General features: G+C 37.2%; 1 pseudogene; it reads right to left on the bottom strand.

Moving 5' to 3' along the window:
- The window catches only part of LOC142435967 (ninein-like protein), a 135,925-nt pseudogene extending 127,696 nt beyond the window's left edge, over positions 1–8,229 (bottom strand).
- Positions 8,230–15,947: the final 7,718 nt, after the last annotated feature.

Genomic DNA, 15,947 nt, shown 5'->3' with positions numbered 1-15,947 from the left:
TTAGAATATGTACTTGGGCTGGAATGTAATACCTTGTAATTTAATGTCCCTTTGGACCTAATGTGAATTTATTCTAAAATTGTAATATTCTTTGCATTCTCTTAGATTGTGGTTTTAATCTGTTTCATGTGGTCATTGTTAATGGGTCCTTATTTGTGTTTTGCCCTTCTTTTGTATGTTTATCTGTATAAGGAAACCTGGATACGTGTAATTACCAAGACAGTAGTTGGATTGATCATTGCCTGAGGACACTGAAGAGGAGGATGGAAAAATGAGTAGTCAACATCAATGTGTGCAAAAGGAAGAAAAGGTCCCAGAGTTGATAATGGTGATGATCACACAGCCCTTTTGATATAAATAAACTATTAAATTGTATCATGTCAATTATAGCTCAATATTTTAAGTGTGTAAACATGTCATTTATTTTTTTTCAATTTTATTTAATGATTGTTTTATGCATTTTGTGGCTTTTTCATTACCTATTTTTGTACCATTTATTTTTCTGTGCTGAGTTTGTTTTTTTGTTGTTGTTATTAACCAGGTTTTATTTGTTGTTTTCAGTTTTGTGTTAATTAAGCCCGGACAAGTTGTCATGAGAAACTAGTCCTTGGAGAAAGACATTACTTTGGTAGAGAGGCAGTGAAAGAAGGGAAGGCCCTCAATGAGATGAATTGACACAGGACGACACCAATAGACTCTAGAATCAAAACAGTTGTGATGAAAAGGAAGGCCCAGGCAGTGTTTCTTTCTGCTATGCATAGCATCACCATGGGTTGGAATTGACTTGTTGGAACCTAAAAAAATCCACAAGTCCTTACATGTTTCTTATTTTGGTTATATTTTTAAGTTACACTGTAATGTATTTTTATCTTCCTAAGCTTAAACACTCTTTTCTATATCAATGTTTACCTGTTACCTGACTTCCTGTGCATAATTATAGCATTTTCTTTCACTTTTTGTTTTGTAGTTGTTGTTTATAAATTGTCATTTCTGGTTTTCTATCTTCAGTCTTATAAGCTTAACTATATTTGTGAATTATGTCTCTGGTCTAAGGCTTTACAGTTCTCTGTTCTTCAGGAGGAGTTAGAACCATTTTATACAGTTTATACCCCTTATACAGCTGATTTACTGCTGAGTGCTATTGGTACACTGAACTCAAGGAGCAATGGTTTTTGGAATTGACTGGTCCCTGAGGTAGCACAGCCAGCATCAGGATCTTAGAAAATCTGCTGGTCCATAGACCAGCAAAGACTTTACTGCCTCTGTAGTAAGAGGGAAGCTTGTAGATGGGAGTTTTGTGGATTTCTCACTTAAGTTGGGCTGAGAATGGAGTTATGTGCAAGCACTCCGGGGATGCCGGTGTTTTCATCACATTTTATAAGAACCAACTGGCTTTTCTGCCTTGTGTCCAACTCCTCACCTACCTTGCCAGGTACCAAAGGGTATTCTTGTGAGGTGCAGACCACTAGTGATTTATTTGATGTCATCTCCCTCGTGCTCTTGATATTTAATAGGGTTCCACCAGATAATCTTGCCTTCCTTTCACATATATCACAGTTTCTTCACTTTTCAATATTCTATGCTCAATAAATTTGGATGGATTATTTGACTTAATGTCCTCTTGGACACCGCCTGTGTTTGCTCCAACAAATGAAACTCAAGCTGACAGCAGTAGAAATTATGCTGACCAGTAAGGAATGAGGTATGTAAAGCAGTGCTTAAAGCAGTGACCCTGAGAATGCATAGGTCTATATTGCTACACCAAATAATGTAAATGGTGAGCCCCATATTCTGGTGATTTGCAAAGATCAAATATGCCAAGTCAATTAAAAGAACATTACTTAGCAAGCAAACTTCATTTCAATTTTCTTCACTTTATGACACTTCACAGTTAATACACTTTTTACAGATTGAAGGTTTATGTCAACTTTTTGTTAAGCAGGTCCACCTATTCCATTTTCCAGATATGCATTTCTTGTCTTTGTGTCATATTTTGGTACTCCTCACAAAATTGTAAACATTTTTACAGTACTATTTTCCTCTTAATAGACTATAATATTGTGTACACATAACTTTTCTAGACAATGGGAAAAATTTTAAAGTGTGACTCACTCTTTTGATTTGGAAATGAATCTACAATATCTCTGAGATATGCTCCGTTAGGCAGGTTTCTCTAGAGAAACAAAACCAGGACACTAGTGATTTTACATATATTTATATAGATTGATAGATAACATGAGAAATAAGCAGTAAACTAATCTATAGAGCAGAATAAGCAGCTCAGTGCAACTCACTCCCATGCAGGAGCTGTGAGACATTGGCATTCCTTCAAGTCTTGAGGACTGCCAGGTAGTCTTCTGTGGAGCAATTCAGGCTATCTGGCCACAGGCATCAAACAACAAGGCAGGTCACCAACCATCAGCCAGATGACAGGATCCTACAGTCCCCAGCTCAAGTGATGTATACTCCAGTAGCGTGGCAAAGCAGGTCTTGAAGGAACCTCAAACTATAGCGACACAGTGCAGGGTTAGGTGTCCTACGGATAGTGTACCTTGCGAATTGAAGCAGAGAAAAAGCTAAGGCTGATGCACACTGGTCTCATCATCAAAGAGCAAGAGACAAGAAAGGTGAGGCTTGTGAAGCCATTTATCTGCTCCCGCTTCAATTAATCTCACGTGTGTTCATTGGCCAGGTTGGCGCAATAAACCTGCCTATTGCCTCTGGACACTTATTGGAAGTCTAATGTGATGTCTCTTTTTCACACACACCCAAGTTCACAATTATGGTCAGAACTGCCATTTTTTTAGTTGGGCATGATGGATCAAATCCTATCCTCAGAGTCAAAATAAATTATCCATAAAATTATTTGTGTGCTTTTCTGTGTGATGTTTTAGTTGTAGAAAAGAGTGAAAACATTGTTGGCTTGGTGAGGTTTCCAGATCTCCAAAACTGGCTTCCCTCGTCTTTGTGTGTGGCACAGTGGTCTTCCCTAGAGTGGAGATATTATTCTTGTTTCTAGCAATATTATGAAGCTTCATGGTGATTTATATTTTCCTCATAGAATGAGTTGCCTTCTGTGTGTGTGTGTGTGTGTGTGTGTGTGTGTGTGGTGGGGGGAACTGATTACAAAGGACTTTTAAATTCACACTCATTTGTCTCAAAGTTATATGCATAAATGGTTGAGAACATTCTTCTTTCAGCCTTGAAAGGAGTAAGAAATAAATATGACCTTTGATTTCTGTTACATATCATGAACTTCAAAAAGTTTATTGAAAAATTTTAGTTATCATTTAATTTCATTTTTTCAGGAATATTTTGAAGCCCCTTGTATATATACTACATTTTTTTTCAGAATCCCTAAAGACATATTGGCATAGCAGGGTGGTAAAAATGGGTAACACAACTGAGAACTGAATGGGTGGTGACTTTGAGTCCAACTGAGAGATAGGATTTAACTAGCCATGAGGCAGAGTGAAAGAAAGAGGTCCAGTGTAGGGAAGCACTGGGAGACAAAGAGTACCTCTAAGGGTTATCTCAACAGCCTAGGACAATCCAATCTTATGCCTGCAGGCAAAAACCTAGACTGGTTCTAATTCTGAAGTCATCAAACCCAAGACACTTTTTTTTAAATTTAAAATTTATTTATTTTTAATTAATATATATCCTAACATTCCATAGTTCAATCATGTTCTGCAGAATATTGTCCTGTACAATTGCTACCCCAATCAATTTCAAAAAAATTCTTTTTCTACATGGACTCCTTTACATGTCTCCCCTTCATCACCAGGACTCTTTTTACTGACTTTTGATTATGTGCTTCCTTGTCCATCCCAGGCAAGACCTTGCAAACAGAAGAGCATGATCAAATTTTGTTAGAAGCAAGAAATAGGGCCAGTGCTGGTATCGGTTCGTTCATAACCAGAGATGGACAATTCAAGTATCCAACACCTGATAAAAAAACCCTAGAGGCAGTTCATTCTGTGGCAACTCAAGTCCCCACCTGCTTTGTCAGGTGCCTTTCTTTCCTTTCCAAATAAAGTCTGTTTTCTGCTTGCCTTTTTTTATGATTCTTGAGCACATTCTTTGGGTTTTGAGACCAAGAGATCCTGGACACAACAAAGCAGTTGCAACACATATTCAGACACCTCAAAAGAAATAACTGGTAAGCTATTCTAAAGAAAAACTATCAGCTATTGATAGCCCCATGGATCACAAGTTTTATGACATATGTGAGTGGATGCAAGTTGGAGATGACCCAACAGCAATTAGAGTTGGCTGGGGTGTATTTAAACTAGATGCAATTCAGTGTGATATTTGGCTATGAGAGGTAAGCACTGAAGATTAAACAATGGTAGATATGAACTATGGTAGAGATGTTTGTCATATTGAGATAAAAATTTTCTAAAGAAGAGATTCCTACTGAGCAGAAGCATTACATTGTGCTGATCTTGGTTCTTCATGTTACAGGTGAATCATTGTCAAAACCGACATCTTCCCATGCCTTCATTTTTAGAAAAACTCATTATATTTCATTCTTAGATACAGGTTTGCCTATGCTGCAAATGCTATCCATAGAAGATAGATGCATCAAAGAAGACCTAGTAAGAGGTGAGAATGTCAAGAAAGTGCTACCATTTTATTCTTGCCTCCTCTGTGAGAATCAATTTTTTTAAAATGACAATTTTCATTGTCATAAATGTGGAATCTGATATTGAAGATCATGAATGCTAAGACATTGCAATCAAGGAAAGAAAATAGGGTAAGCTTCTAAGCAAATGATATTCAGGGGAAACTGGAAATGAAGTTTAGAAATGACTTGCAGTTTTTCCAGTCCACCTTTTAAGACTTTTGGCATGTTGTCAGGAAAGATCAATAGGAAGGTAGTATGCTTGGTGAGCATGGGGATATCCTTTGTGAGATGGAGTAGCCCAATGACTGCAATGATCAATTTGCTGGAGATAATGAAGATGTTTCAGAACTGGGCAATTTTTCTCCCCTATTAGACTTATGATCATCAAGAATTCCTACTGAGGTAGTTAATCGTGCCAACCTGGCCAATAAACACATGTGTAATTAATTGAAGGGTGGAAAGATAAATGGTTCAGCGAGCCTCGCCTTTCTTGTCTCTTCCTCTTTGATCATCAGACCAGTGTGCGACTGCCTTGCTTATTCTTTGCCTCAATTTGCAAGCTGCACTACCTGTGGGACACCTAACCCGTGGACTGTGTTGCTGTAATGTGAGGTTCCTTCAAGACCTGCTTCGCCACACCACTGGAATTTATATCTCTTGAGCTGGAGACTGTTGGACCCTGTCATCTGGATGACTGTTGGTGACCTGTCTTTCTGTTTGCTGCCTGTGCCTGGATATCCTGAACTGCTTTACAGAGGACTACCTGGTGGCCCTGAATACTTGAAGGACTGCCAGCTTCTCACAACTGTCTCATGGGAAGGAGTTGCACTGAGCCATTTGTACTGCTTTATAGTTTAATTAACTGTCAGTTTCTTATGTCTATCTGTATAAATATATATAAAATTATTAGCATTCTGGTTTTGTTTCTCTAGAGAACCCTGTCTAACACCTTCTAAGACAGCTAAAAAACAGCAATCCTCTTTTGGCCATTTTCCTCTTCTTAGCACTTCAGGGAAGACAGCTAGGTATTTTTATAACAAGTAGAGTTAAGCACTGTGTTGGTATGTACACTAGTAAATCTGAGTTGCATCATTCAAATACCTCAGCTTAGGCAACATGTCTACAGCACTTTCATGGGTATGAAATCACGACAAAAATGTGTTCAAAAGAATTGTCGTGTTTATTCCTTTTAAATAAGGTCCGACATTATCTCCAGGTAGAATGACTTTCTCTCATCGTTGTTATTGGCAGATATTTAGTATTCATAGTGATCACATTTCCTTTCCTCTCTTGAAAGTAAACTGGTCCTGTGACTAGAGCTTGCCAGCGAACCAGAATCTTTTCTGGGCTGAGGCAGTAAAATGCTTCAGCTTCACTTTCTGTTCGCTGTCCCTGCCTCAGCAAACTTCAAAATTATGTTTTCCAGATTATGTTCATTCATGCAGAAAGCAAGCTACCAGATCCACACCCAATTTTCTGAAAGTAATAGTAAAAACAAAAGCAAAAAAAGTTTGGTGAATGACTCCAGGGATGGTTTAGGAGTTGCTTTGTTTTCATCACAGCCTGGGATTCTTACTAGTTGTATTCCCTACAACACTCAGAGGTACTCCAGAAGAAAGGTTAGCTGCTAGCTTCCAAAAAGTCACAGTCACTGAAAACTCACATTGGGTCACCATTAGACAAAATTGACTCAATGGCAATTGTTTCTTTTTAATTAATGTTTTTATATTTACAGACATGAGGGAAGCCTTACATCAAGGCAGAAAATAGGAGAATGATACTTCTAACCTGGCCACATCACAGATACTGTCATTGTCCAAGGTTTCACAGTCACCAAGTCAATGCCAACTCATAGCAACCCCCTGTGGTCTGAGATTGTAACAGTTTACAGGAGTTGAAATTCTAACCTTTCTCCCGAGGAGCTGCTCTTGGTTTTGAACTGCCAACCATGATGACCAAACTGTAAGCACTACAGGAGTTGGAGTAACTCTTTTAAAACAGATTTTTTTATGATTTCATACATAGACGTCAGAAGATTTTACTTTCTTCAATTGGAATACTAAAAGAACGGATTCATCTCTGCTTGACCCAAGGATTGAGTGATTAAACACCAATGAGGCAAGGCAGCTCCAAACACAGATCACTCATGTACAGCTTGTAACTGGGACAGGAGACACTACGTGGAGATTACAGGGAATTGTTGTTATTACCTTAGGACCTAGTGCTACTGCTAGCAACTTGCTCCCAGCACAAAATAAAGTAGTAGCTGAACATTTCTAGAAAGAACAGGGTTCTTCCTACTCTGTGAAACAGCACCATATTTCTCTTGAATAAATGGATGATATAATCTGGAAGAGAATGAAAATAAAAGCTCCTATCCACAATTGTGTATAAATTTAAGGCAGTTTCTAACAATACCAGCAATATTGTTTTTAGATATGTCTTATTGTGTGCTGTTGGATCCATTCTGACACATAGTGACACCATATGACAGTGTACAACAACTGCCCTATAGGATTTTGTAGTCTAGTTTTTAAGGCCTTTACTACCATGATCACTAAGTCTTTTCTACCATAAAATTGCTCTCAAAAAATTAAAATTCACTGCCATTAAGATGATGTTGACTCATAGTGACCCTATAAGACAGGGCAGAATTGTCCTTGTGGATTTCTGAGACTGTAACAGTTTATGGGAATAGAAAGCCCTTTCTTTTTCCCTAGGAGGGGCTGGTGGTTTTAAGCTCCAGACATTGTGGATTAGAACCCAACACTTAACCACTATGTCACCATGGTTCCTATAAAGCTGCTAGTGAATCCAACTAGTTGACCTTTTGGTTTGCAGCCCAGTGCTTAACAATTGCACTACCAGTACTTCCTTTTCAGACATAGAGATGCTTTTTTGGATATCAGTAAAAGCCCGAAACCATTAAGCCTCCAGTGAATTCCCTTTAGTAACTAGGGCTGTGAACAAATAAACAAACAAAACAAACTCACTGCCATCAAGTAGATTCTGACTCATCTCAAAACTATAGGACAGAGTAGAACTGCCCCTGCAGGTTTCTGAGACTAAAAATCTTTACAAAAGTAGAAAAACTCTTTCTACCACGGAGGGGTTGGTGGATTCAAACTGCTGACCTTGTGGTTAGCAGCCCAATGTTGTAGGTTAAATAATAGCCACTGTGGTGTTTTGAAAATTTAGAAGAGTCTTTATTAAGGCATGCCGACTGCAGGGAATCTGAACTATTTTCACATGCTGCAGTCCCAAGTGACATTACTAGGAAAGCTTATAAAGGCAAAACCCACAAAAAACATTTCACTCATTCATCAAGGACATTTGAGTTAAGCAAGCAAGCATGACAAAAGCAAGAAGACAAAAATTAATGGATTAATTACAACATCGAAAGAGAGCAATATTAAACAATAGCCAGATTAATTATAATATCCTGGTTCAGGGTATGCAGGGTACATTCTGGGAGTGACCAGCTGTGGGGCTTTCCAAGAAGGAGGGGCCAAGTAGAAAAGTATACCTGCATTTGGTGGGTCTGCCCAGTTGGGGGTGATGCTGCTGGGCATGACTATGTCCACCTTGGAGGCATTCATATTCACAGGGAGATTGAGCTCACATGGGAAAAAGTAAGGGAGGAAAATAAAATTAAAAACAAAACCAAAATACTATTTGTGTGGAAATTCCTTATCCTTTGGTAGTGTTGGTGTGTGTACATATCTGCTGTAAAAAGTCAAACACTTCACGTTAATTATATAGACTGTCACCACCAATGGGAAAATATACTGGGCATTACATTCCTAATCTTGCACTTTGATTAAGTTTTTATCCAGCCTACAGTGACCCAGATTGCATGTTATACACTTGTGGCACATTAGATCCTGTCCTTACAAAGTACACAACATCCTTCATAGGTCACACTAGAAGGATCTGATTTGGAAACCCACTAATTGAACCAGACTTTACCTTAAGCTTACTAATAGCAGATTAAAGGAACTGAAATATTCCCTTGGATTGAAGGCTGAAATGCTCTATTGTGAGAAGAAGCTGATTACTACTATACCAAGGTTATGGTATAGGAAATCATTGAACTTGGTTCAAATTTCTTATTTTGATGGTGCCCAGTAAATGGCAACCCAAGAATATTATATAGTTCACTATTTTCACACTCTCTTTGCCTTAGTGCAGACATAGTTCTGTCTTTGTGAATGAGTGTTATTGAAAGTTTTGTTTTCAACCCTCATTGTTTAACCAGTATCCAGTCACATAAAATTTTAATCTGTACAAGTCAACAATCTATGTTTAATCTAAAAATTTATCCTGTACCTGTTTACATCCCTTTTCTCCACAGTATGTCAAATTCTATACCATTGACTATATTAATTACACTAACAATAGAATCTCTCTATACACCATTGGGATGATTTATAATGTCCCATAGTGGTGTCTCTAAAGTGGACCAGAAACATATAAACCACATTTTCATAAAGAGATGTTTAGCTCCCCCTTAACCGTAGTTCTAATCTAAGTTCATATGATGTGGTCCTACTCAATACTCACTCTCATTGTGTTAGTCTGGGTTGACTAGATCAACAAATCCAGAGAGGCATTCATACGTTTATAAGAAAGAGCTTTATATACAAGAGGAGCTGAATATTGAGAAAACATCCCAGAGCAGTCCCATCAAGTCCATAAGTCCATTATTAGCCCATATATCCAATATCAATCTATAAAGCCCTCTTCAGACTCATAAAACACATGCAATGATGTTGAATGCAGGAAAATCACAGGTCAGTGGGTTGGAAGTCTTGTGGATACAGAAGCGTTGTGAGTATCTCTGTCTTGGCAGGGGTCTCCACGTGTTGGGACACTGGCCTAGCTCCAAGTGTCTTGTCAGCTGCACTCTCAGGGAGTGAGCTTGTGTTCTGTTTCCAATGAGCTATTCATTTCCTTGGGGTCTCCAAATGAGGTCATAAAGCTGTGTGAGATCTGATTTACAAGCTAAACTCCAGCCCTTTACTTTTAAGCCTCAAATTGACAACAGATTAGGTAACTGCCACAATCATGAAGGGATCACTGATGATATCGGTGCTATAGAAAAATGTGGTGATATCAGATGGTGCCCACCTATTGGAAAGAACAGTGTCTGGGTCTTAAAGGTTAACTTATTTTTTTAAGTCTTTAAGTGAGGTGTCAACTAAGTCCACATGGAAGAAGCACATCAGTTTGTGTGATTTAAAGACTATAAATAATGAAATCCAAAGCCAAACAAGGGAATAGTTTTAGGGTTTAAATTCTGAGAGCCAAGTTTCAGAAGACTATGGCTGACAGTAAAAGCCCAAAACTCATTTGCAGGTTCCCCATGTGGATTAAGATTCTTAAGAATCTGCTGTGACAATGATCATGAATTTGAATAGCCTTGGTCTCAGAGACAGTGTACTGGAAAGTGGATTAATGCACATACAGTTAGGTAAATCTATAACACCTTATCATTTGTCCCCTCTTTTGACCAATTTTAAATTTGTCCTAGTGTTTATTTTTCAGCTTCCTTTTTGATTGAGACTTTTTCCCAGGGTTTTTTTTTTAATGGTTGTGTGTTTTGTGGGGAGGGTGTTATGTGCTTCTTCAAATGAAATTCAGCATAAGTAAAGCTATAGAGATAACTGCATTAATGATTTGTTAAGGTAATGGCAGGGAAGATTGAGGGGTAATAGGGGGCTAATAATAAATATAAGCCTGAAGAAAATGTTCTAGAATTTATTGTGGTCATGATTGCAGAACTGAACTGAATGGAATGTGAATTATATGTTAATATAACTGTTAATTTTTTTAAAAAATGACAAGGAAGCAAGAGTTTTGATTGATCTAAGAGAACAATTTTGAAGTGCATGCATAGAGCTCAATATCTCACATACTCTAAGGCTGTAACAGCAGCCAACCATGGCTGTTGAATAGATTCCAGCTCATAGTGACCTTCTGAGACTGAGTAAAGCTGCTCCTTAGGGTTTCCAAAACTGTAAATCTCTACAAGGACAGACAGCCCCATCTTTCTCCTACACAGTGGCTGGTAAATTTGAATTGTGGGCCTTGTGGTTAGTATCCAAAGACTTAACTCACTATAAATCATTATGCTACCTTTGAATGGGACTGCCAAATTTACAGGACATCTAGTTAAATTTGAATTTTATGGAAGCAATGGAGCACTTTTATTATATCACTTGCAACAGAACCAAGAAATAGAAACACTCTCTTCTTTAAGGTGAAATGTCTTTTTAAAAAAAATCATTTTAATGGTGGCTCTTACAACTCTTAACACAATCCATCCATTGTGTGTCAAGCACATTTGTACATTTGTTGCCTTCATCATTCTCAAAACATTTGCCTTTTACTTGGGTCCTTGGTATCAGCTCCTCATTTTTCCCCTCCCTCCCTCCCTCTCTTATGAACCCTTGATAATTTATAAATCATTATTATTTTGTAAGGTGAAATGTCTAAAATGAAGAAAAATAGCCTATCACTAACCTATGATTCAGGAATTGGTGGTCATTGGATTTTGGGTGGGTTTGGACCTTTTACTCTGAAGGTACCAGTGAATGGACAAATATTTATTTGCTGTTTTCATGCTCTATCTACTTTAAAGTGGCATGGGTTAAGCTACCTGGCATGGTTCCACCCTTCTAAATGAGTTTACTGAAAGTACTGCCTTATCTCTGATACACACAGCATGTGTAACTAATGCCCAGTCACCACATTTTGAAGAAATATGTTAATAACTCGTGTCAGAGTCAGATAAATCCTATACATTTATACAATCTTTTGACCAGCAAGCAATGCTTTGCCATTGACTAAAATAAGGGTACTATCAGTAAAGTTGCCTTAAACCCCTTGGGTAAGAAATACTGTGTACTACAATGACATGACCCACAGAAATAATAGTTATATGAATAGATTTTTAGCACTCACATGATCATAACCCTAATATAAGAACAATTAGTTCTTAAGACATGGCCCTGCCTGGTACTTGCCCGTATGAGAAGATCTCTTAAGTCATAGATAGCAAAAAAGGTATGGTGAAGAAATCAGATGTTGCCATGATCAGATGGCTATCATGAAAAATTGCATCTGTGATATTAAAGCCTTGTCTCAAAAGCAAGCAGCCATCTAAGTGAGGAGTCAGCTAAATCCACACAGAAGAAGCACAATAGCCTACATGAATCAAGGGTTGTAAATTATAACATCCAAAACTGGAGAAGGGAATAGAACCTATGCCTAAATTCTAAACATTCAGTCTGCAGAAAACTACAGATCACAATGGTATCCGCATATCAATTTTTAGGGGCCCCACATGGATTGAGTACCTGATAAATCCCCAATTCACATAGGTTACTAAGATTAACAGCCCTAATATCAAATAATGAGTATTGAAATGTGGATTTCAGCAGTACTCCTTAGGCTGGAATGTACCATCTTGTAATTTGATATCCCTCCAGATCCAATGTGCTTTTGGTTTAAAATTTTAATATTCTCTGCTTTATATGAGATTGCGGTATTATTCTATATGGTCATTGTTGCTGGGTGCCTTTTGGTTGTTTGCCATTGTTTTGTTTGTTTATCTGTATAGGGAACCTAGGATGAGTTGAATTCTGAAGACAGTAGCTGGATTAATGATTGCCTGGGGACATAGAAAAGGAGGATGGGGAATGGGAAGTCAACATCATTCTGTACAAAAGGAAGAAAGTTTCTGAAGTTGATTGTGGCACTGATTGCACAACCCTTCTTGATAAAACTTCTGAATTGTATGATATGTTATGGACAGCTCAATAAAATAGATGTGTCCCATTAAATGTTTATGATATTTGGGTGAAAGGTACAAACTTTCCCTGATAATGATTAACATTAATTTCTTTAATATAATCAACAGAATAAAATCAATGGTTGTGTTAGTCTGGGCAGACTAGAGAAGTAAATTCATAGGTACTCATGTTTATTAGAAAGAGCTTTATATACAAGAGCAATTGAGTATTGTAAAAGCATCTCATCCCCGTCTAGATCAAGTCCATAAGTTCAATATTAGCCCATATGTCTGATACCAATCTATAAATTCCTCTTCAGACTCATGAAACACATGCGATGTTGCCAATGCAGGAAGATCACAGGCCAGTAGGTAGAAAGTCTTGTGGATCCAGTGGCAGTAGCATCTCAGCATTGACAGGTGTCTCCACATGGCTCCTTCAGCTCCAGCTGGCAGTCTGGAGAGATGCTCCCTTTGAATATTCCCACTGTAGCCCAAGATAGCCTGAAATAAAATAAAGACTTCAATAATTCTAATTTGACATTGTAGTGGTCTTCTTTTATCTGAAACCACAACCACCACAATGGTTAAGAATATTCTGTGCTTATTATGTGTCAAACATTTTATATTATCTAAGTTATTCCATATAGTCACCTAAAATAGAGGTATATTTTCAGTTCCCTTGTAAGGACATAGAATGAGAGGCATATCAATCACTCTTTTATACTATTCCAAATCTTCTTAACCTTACCTTGTAAACCATCCACTGCTGCAAAGACCAGCTTCACACAGGTATAATCTGATGGCATCTCTCTTCAGGCTTCTTATCCCTGCTGCAGTGGAACTCACAGAAATCCATTGATACTCACTCGAGCATTTCAGATGTTCTGTGAATCAATGTCCTTATGATCATCCTTGAACATTGATAGATGTGAACTGTTGGGTGTTCAATTCTAAAGGGGATGCTTCTGAAATGCATCGAGTAATATCAAATTAATAAGCAATGGCCCATGTTAGCAATGTTTGCTGTTTTCTGAAAGTCAAATTTAATTTGACATCCTTCATTTTTATTTGATAAACTGGCAATCCTACAATGGAAAGAATAATTATAATTGAGTATAGTGATTTAACATGCAAGGATGAATTAAATGAATTCTACAATTAAACATTTCCATGGTGTGCTTGATTCAAAATGACCAATATTAGTCCATTTCAGCTTGTTAAATCCTAGAATGTCAAACTTTGTTTTCAATTTCATTTTTATGACTTCCAATATTCCTAGATTCGTGCTTTGTACACTCTATGTTCCATTTGTTAATGGATGCTTGCAGATATTTCTGCTCAAGTTGAATCATGCCCCACCACAAAAAGTAAGCTCTGAAAAGCTTTGCTCCACCCACGTCCTTATGGTCATCTCTACTTTAAAAGGGAACCATTCTCCAGTCACAATTTTAGAGTCTCACATCTGGAGGTATATCAGGCAATATTCTGTTGCTATTCCTAAAAATTTTAAAGTGTTAGCTTTTCAGAAGTGGACAATATATCCCTTTTTCCCAGTCTGTTCTTAGTCTTTAAGCTTCACTGAAACCTGTTTACCATGAGTGACTGCTGGTAATTGAAATATTGGGGACAGAGTTTCCAACATCACCAAATCACCCAAGGAACTACAGCATGACAAATTGACAGACAAGTATGGAAATACATACATCTAAATGGGGGCTATGATGAGGAAAAATGTTCTCACGTGTTGATATTTTTATTTAACAAAATAATAAAAGTACCTATGATTTTGTAGCAATTAGTTTTACTTACATAATGTGAAATAAAATATTGACAATATAATATTATTTGGTAATTTTGTGAGATTATCATTTCTGTATCATGGATTCTCTATGTGTTTTTACACACTATCTTATTTAGTTCTCAAACTAACTGCCCTATGGACTAGATACTATTAGTTTTAGTATTTTATAGATTAAGACATGTGGCTCTTCAATGATTGAACACAGTGAACAGCAAACAATAATACTCTCACAGTCACAATTATACTTGTCACCATCACCATATCTTTTCCAACTCCTGTCATCTCTTTCTCAACCCAGTCTCATCTTCTTTTATACTTCTAGTGAAAATACCTGTTTGACTCCTATAACAGGTCAATAAAACTACTGATATCCTGAAGTAAATAACTGAGGCAATGTGAGTACCATGGGTGTTGAAGGCAGTAGCAACCATCAATTAAAGTATCAGAGCAAAGAATTCTAGATCTGGGAAGCCTAAGAGAGTTAGTGAGACAATGTTAATAGTCGGGATGGCTCATGGAAAGTGGTGAATATTGAAACCGGAACATGATATCATAATTTTGAACAACTTAATTTGGAAGAACCAAGAATTTGGAAATATATTTTCAAATATTTAGTGAGATCAGATATGGACTCTAGGGTCCCACTTTGACTGCCACCTGCTATAATCTGATGTATGGTATCTGCACTGTCTGCATTTTTCTATGGGATCTGTTGTTCCTAAAGTCTGAATTTCATTTCACTGTGAGAGGGCCAATTTAAGTGGAGGGTCTATTTAGTCACTAATTCCCAAAGGAAAATAATTGCGCAGTTTGAGGGAGGTAAAGAAAATCTGGGTAAATGGTTAATATGCTAGGCTGGGATTTTTAGAAGAATAACCACATAAAGATCAATATCCTAGATATTTGTGAGTTGCATGGACTGGTATTTGTAATTTTGAATTAGATAATCATATGGCTTACTATGCCTGAAATTAAAACTTTGAAAACGGCATCTCATTCCTCATCAAAAAGGGTATGCCAAGACTGATCTTGGAGTACAATGCTGTCTGTGACAGGATAATATCTATACTTACAGAGGGAATCTCAACCAATACAACTATTAGTAAAATTTCAGTAGCAACTAGTGATGGAAAACATTGAAGAACTTTGCCAGTGTCTTCAATCTGAAATTCATCAAACATGCAATCAAGATGCATTGAAAATTATTGGTGATTGGAATGCAAAAGTTAAGAATAAAGAGGAAAAAAACACTAGCTAGAAAGGTTGGCCTTCATAATAAAAATGAAACTGGAGAATGAATGACAGAATTCTTCATCTCCAATGCCTCTCTATAACAGAAAAATTATAACTATACACGTGCACTTCTCCAGATGGAATCACAGAAATCAAATTGACTACATCTGTGGGAAGAGACAATATTATCACAGCCAGAGCCTAACTGTGGAACCGACCATCAATTGCTTATTCAAGTTGAAAAAAATTAAAATAAATACACAAGAGCCAAAATAGGACCTTGAGTATGTTTCACTTAAATTTCTCCAATATATTTTGCTAGCAAGGACAATAACAATCTCCTACTTGGGACTTTTGATGCAGCTTTCATAGAAAGATGCCAACAGACTCACTAATTTGCTCTGTGAACTCAAGTACTTCATCAGCCTTCCATCAGAGATAGCAGTTTGGCTATCATCTATAACAATTATTAAAATTAAATTTAA

This window comes from Tenrec ecaudatus, unplaced genomic scaffold, assembly GCF_050624435.1.
Source record: "Tenrec ecaudatus isolate mTenEca1 unplaced genomic scaffold, mTenEca1.hap1 Scaffold_100, whole genome shotgun sequence".
Classification (NCBI taxonomy): Eukaryota; Metazoa; Chordata; class Mammalia; order Afrosoricida; family Tenrecidae; genus Tenrec; species Tenrec ecaudatus.
Note: the sequence above shows the minus strand (reverse complement) of the source record. Positions and strands in the feature narration are given on the sequence as shown.